The sequence below is a fragment of the Petaurus breviceps genome, unplaced genomic scaffold (genome assembly GCF_028583685.1).
Source record: "Petaurus breviceps papuanus isolate PSGF00001 unplaced genomic scaffold, PetGlider_PUasm1.0 90779, whole genome shotgun sequence".
NCBI classification, from domain to species: domain Eukaryota; kingdom Metazoa; phylum Chordata; class Mammalia; order Diprotodontia; family Petauridae; genus Petaurus; species Petaurus breviceps.
The window spans coordinates 8413068-8424202 of record NW_027187344.1 but is presented as its reverse complement, the minus strand read 5'-3'; the positions used below and the strand labels follow the sequence as shown (position 1 = coordinate 8424202).

Below are 11135 nucleotides of genomic sequence, written 5' to 3'. Positions count from 1 at the left end.
CTTCTTCTTCTTCTTCTTCTTCTTCTTCTTCTTCTTCTTCTTCTTCTCCTTCTCCTTCTTTTCTTCCTCCTCCTCCTCCTCATCATACAAGCACCACAAACCACACCTGGTGCAAGTGTTTTTAAGGTGTCTCTGGGTCCCTAGTATAGAGATTTCAGAACTCAAAGAAGCTACAAGGGAAGCCAGGAGGCTGTCCTTGGGAGAAGAAGCCAGCAGTCCAACAGCCTCCTACTTTAACTAATAATTCCTAATAATTAGGCATTACTTTTTAATATCAATTTCCTTTTTTATTATGAACTTAGCAGACATGAACATTTCAATATACAGACAACAAAGAACTGAATATCAAATTGTGAACTTCTTTTATGCATAATTTTTAAGGTACATGTTAAATTTCACATCATGATAACAAAACTTCCTTGCTTGTCTTTGTTTTCTTATGTCTTCTCTTCTGTGTAATTTTAAAATGCTTCATTGGTACTCTTTTCTTTCTTTCTTTTTTTCTTTTTGGAGGGGGGAGGGTAGGGCAATTGGGGTTAAGTGACTTGCCCAAGATCACATGGCTAGTTTTTATGTTAAGTGTCTGAGGCTGGATTTGAACTCAGGTCCTCCTGACTCCAGGGTCAGTGCTCTATTCACTTTGCCACCTAGCTGCCCTTCTTTCTTTTTTTTAAATTACTATAATTATCCATCAACTTCTCCTCAACCCATAAATTCTCCTTATCAAAAAAAGTATTGTCAACACATTGGCTATGCTTGAAAACATGCACCTCATCCAGCATCTCTAGTTGGCTTTCTTTTTTTTTAAATTAAATTTTTTTTAATGAACAAAAATCTATTCTCTCCCTTCTTTGCCCATTAGAAAAAAATGAGAAGAAAACCCCATTTTTGTAACAAATAAATATAGTCAAAGAAAACAAATTCCTATATTGACCAAGTCCAAAAAATATGACTCATTCTGCACTATGAACACTATCTGCACTTCAGTGTCAGGAGGCAGACGGCATTCTTTTTCAATGGTCCTTCATCATTGATCATTGCATTGACCCGAGTTCTTTCAAGACTTTCAAAGGTGTTTGTCTTTACAATGTTGTTTTTGCATAAGTTGTTCTCCTGGTTCTGGTCCCTTCACTCTTCATCAGCTAATACAAGTCTTCCCAAGGTTCTCTGAAATTATCCTTTTCATCATTTCTTACAGTATAATAGTATTTGGAATGTTTTTGACCCCCTCCTTTTATAGATGAGGATATATATATATATGTATATATGGTTTATTATTTTAATTTTCAACTTGCAACATAGTGTGTTGAATACATTAAATCCCATTATAGAATGTCATTGGCTTTGGGGTATTTCAGTATTTCAAGTTTCAGATACCTTGTGTATTCTGAACAGTTGTCATTAGGGAAGCTACAGAAATTATACTTTCCCTGAAAACTTAAGAGACCTTTTTGCCTTTTAGAATTATCTCTTGTCACTACATCTTCTCTATGTAGGGGAAGGCTTCTGAGATATTATACAGAGGCTACATTCTCCTGACATAGTCCAGTGTTCTTTCAGCTGGGTTTCTGGAATTTTGAGCTCTTTCAGGGGTACTGGTCCTTCTTGAGCACTGGTCTCTGGTCTCATGGCTCAGGAAGAAGTAAATCTCTCAAAAATTTCCCTGATGTGCATTCTGGCCCCAAGCTCCCTCACCCCAAGGTGGGAAACCTTGATAGTTTCCTCCAAGGAGAGCAAGGGCCTGGAGTCTTCCTGGACCTAACCTGTGTCAGGGCAGGGCGGAGTGATAGTAGGGTGGGGTGGGGTGAAGTGTGGGACCATATGCATGGCCAGTGTCTCCCTCTAATCTTCCTTGTTGGTTGCCTAGGAGCTTAGGCCACCATTGTTGGTCCAGAGGGGCTTGGCTCTCTGCTTCCACAAGCTGAGGACTCCATCCCTCACTACCCCTTGCCTAAAGAACCCTGAGAGACATAATGAGAATGAGAGCTGCAGTTGAGCCTACCCTCATCCAGCCCCAGTCCAGCTGAGGCTCCACCCCAACTTTCATCTTGGACTAATATAGGGGTGGTTAGAACCCTCTCCATTTTCCTCCCTGAAGCAAAGCCCCCCTCCCTTAGTTCTGGGTCTGTATATAATAAACTTTCAAGTATTCAAAGGTGGCCATCATGTACCACCTTCTCTTCTCCAAGTTAAGTATCCCCATTCCTTCAACCTATCCAATTATATCATCCTAACACCTGTTGTCATTATGATGAAATGGAAAGAATATAGGACTTGGAGTCAGGGCAGCCCAAGTTTGAATCCTCCCTCTTCCACTTACTAACCTTGGGATGTCATACTTTTCTAAGTTGTAGTATCTCCCTTGGCCTTAGTTCCTCCCTCATTATAATAAAGGGCTGGATGAGATGACCTCTAAAGCCTCCCTATCTAGGCTTCTATGAGTATTGTCTGTAGATTTGGGGGCAGTTAGGTGGCAGAGTGCATAGAGCACCAGGTCTAAAGTCAGGAAGACCTGATCTGGACTCAGACACTAGCTGTGTAATCCTGGGCAAGTCACTTTACCATTTGCCTCAACTTCCTTATCTGTAAAATGATCTGGAAAAGGAAATGGCAAACCACTTTGGTATCTTTGCCAGGAAAATCCCAAATGTGGACGTGACTAGACAACAAAAACAAAAATACTATTGTTTTTTTTCTGGTTCTGGAGACCATGCCTCTCTCTTTTTAAAAGAAATTAATTTTTTTATTTTTTTTTGTTTTTATATCACTTATATTTCCCAAGACATCCTCTTCCCACAGCCATCACTTATAACAAAGAAGAAAAAAACACAGTTCAGCAAAATTAGCCAATATGTTTAAAATATCTATTATGTGCTGTCTTCCCATACAAGGAAGGGAAATACCTTTCTTAATACAGCCTATAATCCACAGCTATTCTCTCACATCTTTTTTTCTCTTTCCTCATTATCAACTTCAGTTCCTGGCTTACTTATTTCTCCCTCCATTTCCCTCTAGAATTTACCCCAGTGCTCTTGGTATAGATCAGTTCCTAATTAGCAAATGAATGGATGTTTGAATTTTTTCATTGTTGGGGCCATGTAGGGAGTCCTAGGTTTCTGGGGAAGTTGAACAATAGCTTTAATTCTTTTTTTTTTTTTTTTTTTTGAGAGATAAGGCAGGGCAATTGGGGATAAGTGACTTGCTCTAGGTCACAGGCTAGTAAGTGTTAAATGTCTGAGGTCACATTTGAACTCAGGTCCTCCTGACTCCAGGGCTGGTGCTCTATTCACTTTGCCTAGCCACCCCAGTAGCTTTAATTCTTATGGAGAAATAGGAATTTCCCCATGCTGGTCTGTACCTCCTGGGGCTGCACCCTACACTACCCCTAGGTTCTAGGGGTATCCTGGTCTGAAATCCAAGGTTTGGGCCTGGGTTGGACTGGGTTCCCTGGTCAGGATGAGTGATGATGACCTTCTATGACTCTTGCCTTGGAAGCCATGCATATTAAGCTTTTGGTATGTGTTGTGGATTCAAATCACTTCAATTAAATAGGCATTTATTAAGCAATTATATAAAAGTCACTATGCACTGGGGATATAAGGGCAAAACAAAGCAAATCAAAAAAGCAAACTCCTCTCCAATCCATTCTTCAAACAGATGCCAAGGCATAAGGTCTCACAATGTTAATTCCCTGCTCCATGAGCTATTCAACCTCTGTTTAGCTTGAGGATCTCTACAAACTGGTCCAAGCTTATTACATCCTACTCCTCTCTATGCCCTCTTTGGTACAGTCAAACTAGCTTTATGCTGTTATTCGTACTTGCCAGTCCATCTCCCATCTCCATGCCTTTGCCTAGGCTGTTTCCCATACCTGGAGACCAACGTTCTTTTACCTCTACCTCTTAGAATTGTTAACTTTCTTTAGAACTCAGAGCAAACAAAACTTCCTACATGAGGTCTTTCTTTATTTTTTTGGACGGGGGAAGGCAAGGCAATTGGGGTTAAGTCACTTGCCCAAAGTCACACAGCTAGTTAAGTGTTAAGTATCTAAGGTTAGATTTGAACTCAAGTCCTCCTGACTCTGGGGTGGGTGTTCTATTCACTGTGCCACCTAGCTGCCCCTATGAGGTCTTTCTTGACCCCCATAATCTTGCTGCCAGTGTCTCCCACTACCGTCTCAAATGACCATGTATTTACTTTGTATATATATTTACTCATATGTATACATATTGCTTCCCCCAGAAAATGTAAGTTCCTTGAGGGCAGGGATGGCTTTATTTTTCTCTTTGTATCCCTAGAAGCTAGTGAAGTGTCTAGCACATAGTAGGCACTTAAATGTTGGCTGACTGAAGCAGCTTATATGTTACTGAGAAGTTGGGGAAGGGATGTAATATCTAAATAATTAGTTAAAATTTAAAAATAGATAAAATTTAAATAGATAAAGACAGTCTAACCAATTAGGAAAGGCAGGAGTTAAGAAAGGCACCCCATAAGAGGTAGAACTGAATCTGAGCCTTGAAGGAAGCCCAGAATTCTAAGGAAGAAGTAAGGAGGGAGTGAATTGCAGGGAAATGGGAGGAGGGGAGTGGGAACACAGCCTATGAAAAGGGTTTGTGGTTTTCTTCTTTAGTTCTTTCCATGCTAGTATTCTTTCTCCTTTCCTGGACTGTTAAGTGTTCTGAGAAAGGGTACATTCCTATTGCTGTTTTGTTTATCCTTCCCTTACTTTTCCTTCCCCTTCCCCTCCCCAGAACGCTTAGTTTAGGATTCTGCACAAGTAAGCAATCAATCCTTCTTACTGTCTGCCTGAGAGCTATAGGAAGCTTCAGAACGGAAAGTGCCCTGTGCATATGTATGTGGTGTGTGTGCGTGTGCGCGCATGCGCGTGTGTGTGATTGGAATGGCTTGTGGTGTTGATGGGCTCTTTGGAAACCCTTTGAGTGACATTACTATTAGCTAGACTCCCATGATAAAAATAAAGATGGGAGAAAAATCAATCCTTCATGTTAGGAGAAAATCCAACTCTTCTGCTAGGTCCCAGGGTATAAATCTCCTCCTTTTAGATTCAGAAGCCTGTGCTGATCCCAGCAAAGTGCCAGGCACAGATACCAGTCATTGTGCTGACAAAGAAAGACAGGCAAGCAAAGAGCTGTGTCTGGTTTGTGGAGATAAGACCTTCACTAAAGGACTGTGTTACAGCAGGTTTCTCTCGGTCTCTCTCTGTTTCTCCTCTCCCTCCCTCCTTCCTTCTCCCTCCCCCCTCCTTCTATTTCTCTCTCCCCCTCTCTTTTTCTCCTTCCCTCATTCCCTCTCTCTCTTATGTTTTCTCATTCTTTCTCTCCTTCTCTCTCTCTCTGTGGTGGGTGAGGTAAGGGATTTTCAGAATGCTCTTATTTCTGAAGAGATGATGAGTGAAGAAGGAATGTCAGTATGTCACTTTGTACACTCTTAGCTAGCCCCCGTGACTCTTGGATCTGAACTGTGTTTTCTTGTGCTTGAAATGAGGTGGAAAGGGCATCAGGTACTAAACTAATGTCTCTGCTGGGGCCCATAAGGAATGGCAAAAAGACAAAAACGAAACATTCCCTGCCCTCAAGGAGCTTACTTCCTATATGAGGAGGCAATATCTGTGTGCATACACACACATGCTTGGATGCATAAACACACACACATAAAGTAAATTCAAGATTATTTTTGGACGGTGAGAATGCTAGAGTGGGAGGAGATCAGGAAAGGCATTATCTAGATTCTAAAAGGTAGTGCTGCAGCTGAGTTTTGAAGGAAACCAGGACTTCTAAGAGGTGGAGGTGAGGAGTAAGTACATTGTTGGCATATGGGGCACAGCCAATGCAAAGGCATGGAGATAGGAAATGGAATATTGTGTGTGAAAAACAGTAAAGGTGAAGGGTCTTATTCTGTTTTGGCTCTTCTGGGTTCCTGTTCTACCATGACCCCAGTGACCCTCAGGTAGCATTATTATCATAGGATTATACCTCTACATGTATGTATATTTGATCTTATCTCTCCCCCTCTCATTTGGCAGATTGCCCCACAAATCATTCCCCCCACCCCTGCTAATCTTCAGTTTTTCTCTCTCTACTAATTCCTTCACTACTGCCTAAAAACATGCCCGTAACACCCCATCTTTAAAAAAAAATCCCCACTTGACTTGATCATCTCCAGAAACTGTCATCTAGATCACTTCTCCTGTACATGGCCAAAATCCTAGGAAAATTGTTTATTCTCATTACTTGTACTTCCTCTTCACTCAGTTTGGCTTTCTACTTCATCACTCAACTAAAACTGATTTTTAAAATTTCCCTATGGTGCTTCTTAACAGTACTTTTTCCATTTAAAATAAATTTTTATTGAAATCTTGTTTTATATCACCTACATTTGCGAAGATAGCCTTCCCCCTCTTCCTTTCAGAGAACCATTCCTTTTATAATAAAGATGAAAGAAGAGGAGAGTAGGAAACAGTACAGCAAACTAACCAAACTATTGAAAAATATGTAGTGTTGTGCAGTGTTTCATATTAGAGTCTCCCACCTCTGTAAAAAAGGAGGGCAGGTGCCTTTTTTTTTTTTTTTTTAAGCAATCGGGGTTAAGTAACTTGCTCAAGGTTACACGGCCAGGTGTTTCTGGGTGGGTGCTAAGTGTCTGAGCCCGGGATTCGATCTCCAGGTCGTTCTGATACTGGAGCTGGTGCTCTTACTCGCTGTGCTACCTGGCTACCCCAAGCAGGTGCCTTCTTAGGTCCTTTTTGGGGGCCAAGCTTGGTCACTATAATTTTACTGCATTCACTTTTGAGTATTTTTTATTCTTTCTATTTAGATGGTAGTCTACATATATGTTTGTGTATATATCTATCTAATCTACTTATCTATATTTATACCTATATAGTTTTCCCGGTTCTGCATTCTTCACTTGGCATCAGTTCACACAGATCTTCCCATGTTTCTCTATATTCATCATTCCATACAGTACACTAATATTCCCTTTATGAATTTCATTCATGTTTAGCCAGTCAATGAGTATTCATTTTGTTTCCAGTTCTTTACTACTACAAAAAGCGCTGTTATATAAATATGTTGTTCTATATAAGTTCTTTCTTTTTGTCATTAACTTCTTTGGGGTATATATCTAGCAGTGGAATCTTTGGATCATAGGGCATTTTGGGTATGGATATTTCAGTCACTTTCTTCTCATTAATTCCAAATTGCTTTGCGAAATGATTGGACCAACTTAAAGTTCCACCAACAACCTTGGCAACATTGATTCTTCCCGTTTTTGCCAATTTGCCACTGATTTCTTAATCATCATACCGCATGGCTTTTTCTTTTTTGTCTTTCCTGATTGGCTCTGAAGCATTTGGTTGTACTTTCCTCTGGGTTTTGATGATAGTGCTTTTGGTTTTCTTTCTATTTTACTGTTGATTTTCTTCTCCTTTCCTGCATCTTTTTCTATATCCCATTCTCTAACTAAGGGTGGGGTCTTAGACTATCTTAGTCCATATTCTCTTTTCTATCCTTACTCTATTAGTGACTCAATCTCCTTTCATGAGTTTAAATATTATCTCTTGCAGAAAGATCCTAGGCCTATGTAATAGTCCTTAATCTCTCTTCTGAGTTCTAGTTCCACATTACAAACTAACTATTGACCATTTTGTACCATCTAAACTTTGAAGAAAACTAGGAATCCTAAGAGATGGAGGGGAGGATAGGGTACATTAGAGGCATGAGAAACAACCTGGACAGAGGCATGGGGATAGAAGGTGGACGTGTCCTGAACAGTGCTCATCCTATCTCCCCTCAAGCCTGCCCCTCTTCTGATCTGAACTTCCTTACCTTATCACCCAAGTTTATAAGCTCTGGGTCATCCTTGACAGTCATTCACCTCTACCCCCTGCCTGTAGATAATCAGTTACCAATGTGATTTATAGAAAGTTTGAGAGACAAAGTTTCTAGGTTATCAATCCTTTTGTTAATCATGCTAGTAGATAATAAAAGGGGCCAATGGAACTCTCAATTGCCAAAGGCCCCTCATGGAACCCATTTAATATTTATTTATTTAAGCAATTGGGGTTAAATAACTTGCTCAAGGTTACACGGCCAATTATTTCTGGGTGTGGTGCTAAGTATTTGAGCCCGGATTTGATCCCAGGTTATCCCGACACTGGGGCCGGTGCTCTTACTGTGCTACCTGGCCGCCCCTCCACTTAATACTTATATGCCCTTGGGAGAATGGACGGTCCTGATGGTGGCAATAAACTATGATTGGTTAACAAGTAATGAAAGAATTAATATTATAATGAGAGATGGGCTTATTCTAATGAGGTTCTAGGATGGTTGGGGAACCTGTGGCCTCAAAGCCACATATGGCCCCCCAAGTCCTCAAGAATTATCATAGGCCTGCTCCTGTGGACCTAGAGGATCACATGTGGCCTTCCCACCCCTGATCTAGGGGATGTGAGTCTGATTACTAAGTCTTCATAAAAGAGGAATCCACTTTTACCCAGATCTGTCTGACTAAAAACACAGTGGGCCAGAATCCTTTAATTCACCTACACTAAAATTTCTTTACATCTTGAGCAGATCTGAGTTTTCCATCTCATTATCAGCCCTGTACCTCAAAGGCTGTCTGAACAACTCACAGACTTTTTTGTGTCTTTTTGGAGGGGGGAAGGCAGGCCAATTGGGGTTAAGTGACTTGCCCAATGTCACACAGCTAGTAAGTGTTAAATGTCTGAGGCCAAATTTGAACTCAGGTCCTCCTGACTCCAGGGTTGGTACTCTATTCACTGCACCACCTAACCTCCCTGAGATTGCAGATTTAAGGCTAGAAGGGACTCAACCTGCAGATTTTGGAAAAAACCCTGGGCCTAATTCAATAATTGATAATTAATATGAGAGAAATAATCCTTTCTCTCACCAAATAATGTCAATTTTACCTCCATAACATCTGTTATATCTGTTCCTTTCTCTCCAGACCCACAGCCATTCATTCCTCTAGTTCAGGCCTTCATGATCTCTCACCTGGACTAGTGCATTAGACTGCCTCACATCTTTCTCCTCTCTACTCTGTCCTCCACACAGCTATTGAAGTGATGATTGGTCTGACAATATTACTCCACTACTCAGTAAACTCCAGGGACTCCCTTTTTCCTCTAGAATCAGATACAAACTCGATTTAGCATTTAAGGAGGCCCTTTAGCCTGTAAACTGGCTCCAGTTTACTTTTTCGGGCTTATTATATGCAACTTCTTTTGAGTGACTTGGCATCTCCTGCCCCTGGCCCTTTGTCCAGGTTGTTTCTCATGTCTCTAATGCACCCTCTCCTCCTCTCCACTTCTTAGGATTTCTAGTTTTCTTCAAAGTTCAGCTAGAGGATGACTTTCTACACAAAGTCTTTCCTGATCCCACCACCAAATTATTTGTATTTATTTTTTATACATGCTAATAAATTTTTTTCTCCCCCCAGTCTCATAGAATGCAAACTCTATGAAGGCAGAGAATGTTTCTTTTATGCCTTTGTATTCCCATTGTATAACATAGCACCTGCCACATAGTAGGTGCTTAATACATCATTGCTTAATTAAGATCCAGAGATGGAAGGAATCTTCATAATCATCTCCTTCAATGACTTTATTTCACAGATGAAGAAGCAGAAGCCCAGAGGGAATGCATGATTTACCTCTCATTTTTTGCATTGGAGTTGAACTGAGCCATATTGTGAATTAAATGACTGGGTTGGTATATGGAGTGAGGCAGGGTCAGAAAATAAGATGGGTTCATCCTTGGAATTCTGGCAAATCCTTCCAGCTTTAAATTGGTGATACTAATGTGATTCTTAACACAGGTTATAGGAAAGCTCATCCATATATGCTTCCTGTAAGTGGAGTGCTCCCATGAGCTTTGGCCCCTGCAGAATCTGTGTCTACTTGGTCTGCAAGGTGGATGACGCCTTGTGACTTGGGGGAATATTTTGCTGGGAGTTTGCCCGCAGACTTTGGGGCTTTGCTATGCACCTGGGCTCAGTGTCTTTGAAGTTCCTACTATTGAGAAACCCAATTCATATGTCTGGGGAGCAATTCCTTGTGGTGATGTGATTTCCCAGAACCCAGCTCTGTGCCTTGCTGTTAGGGGATGTAGAAACATGTCCATGTGGTCAGAGGAGTCTTCTGTGCCATGGTTTCAGTTGCTTAGTGTGAAGTAATAAGAGGACCAAGGTTAGGGGTACAGAATGCTTTTCATCAGAGACAAGTAAGGTTCGTACTGTTTGTTGGCCCCCTATTTCTCCCCAAACTCTGGCCAGCCAGTGTATACTACCTCAAAGGGGAGCAGGAAAGGGAATTTGGATGGTTTGATACAGTCCTACACTTACCACTGAGAAAACACCCTGAGAAAAAACCACCATGGACAGTGCAATAGTAGGGAAGCATCTTCTTTGTATGGATAGGACACCATGTCGCATGATATATTGAGGCAGCTAGGATTGAGCTCTGGACTTGGAATCAGGAAGACCTGAGTTCAAATCTGCTTCAAGACACTTACTGGTTGAGTGACCTTGGGTAAGTCATTTAACTTCTATTTGCCTCAGGTTTCTCATCTGTAAAATGGGGATAATAACACCACATCCCTCCCTCCCAGGGTTGTTGTGAAGATCAAATGACATAATATTTGTCAAGTGCTTAGTATAGTGCCTGACACATAGTAGGTGCTTAATGAATACTTGTTATATCTAAAATCTAATATACTATCTGAGGGACTTTCTGTTCCGAGCCAGGATTGATTGGACAGAGGGAGGGAGGGAGGGATCCATGTTTCCTAGTGCTCTTCCTGCTGATGAGAATGTCTTCCATTGCTTGCGGCACCATGGCATATATTACTGTCTCTGGCCCTTTCTCCCTGAGTAATGACAGTGGGTCAGGCACCCAGTAAAACAAATGGAGCCGATGTGCTGGCATGAATTAAAAATAAGGACAATCATCTATACTGTCTCAGCTGTCTGGAGAGTGGTCAGGAGAATTATTGAAATGGGATGCACACTCAGTCTGGTGGAAAAAGTGCTGAGACTGAATTAGAGGACCTGTCTTCTTTCCTTCCTTCCTTCCTTCCTTCCTTCCTTCCTTCCTT

The 11135-nt window shown here is 41.2% G+C and overlaps 1 protein-coding gene across 1 annotated transcript in view; it reads left to right on the top strand.

Annotated features, from left to right (window-relative positions):
* Positions 1 to 11135, top strand: part of HMCN2 (hemicentin 2) — a 186074-nt gene that overhangs the window by 4190 nt on the left and 170749 nt on the right.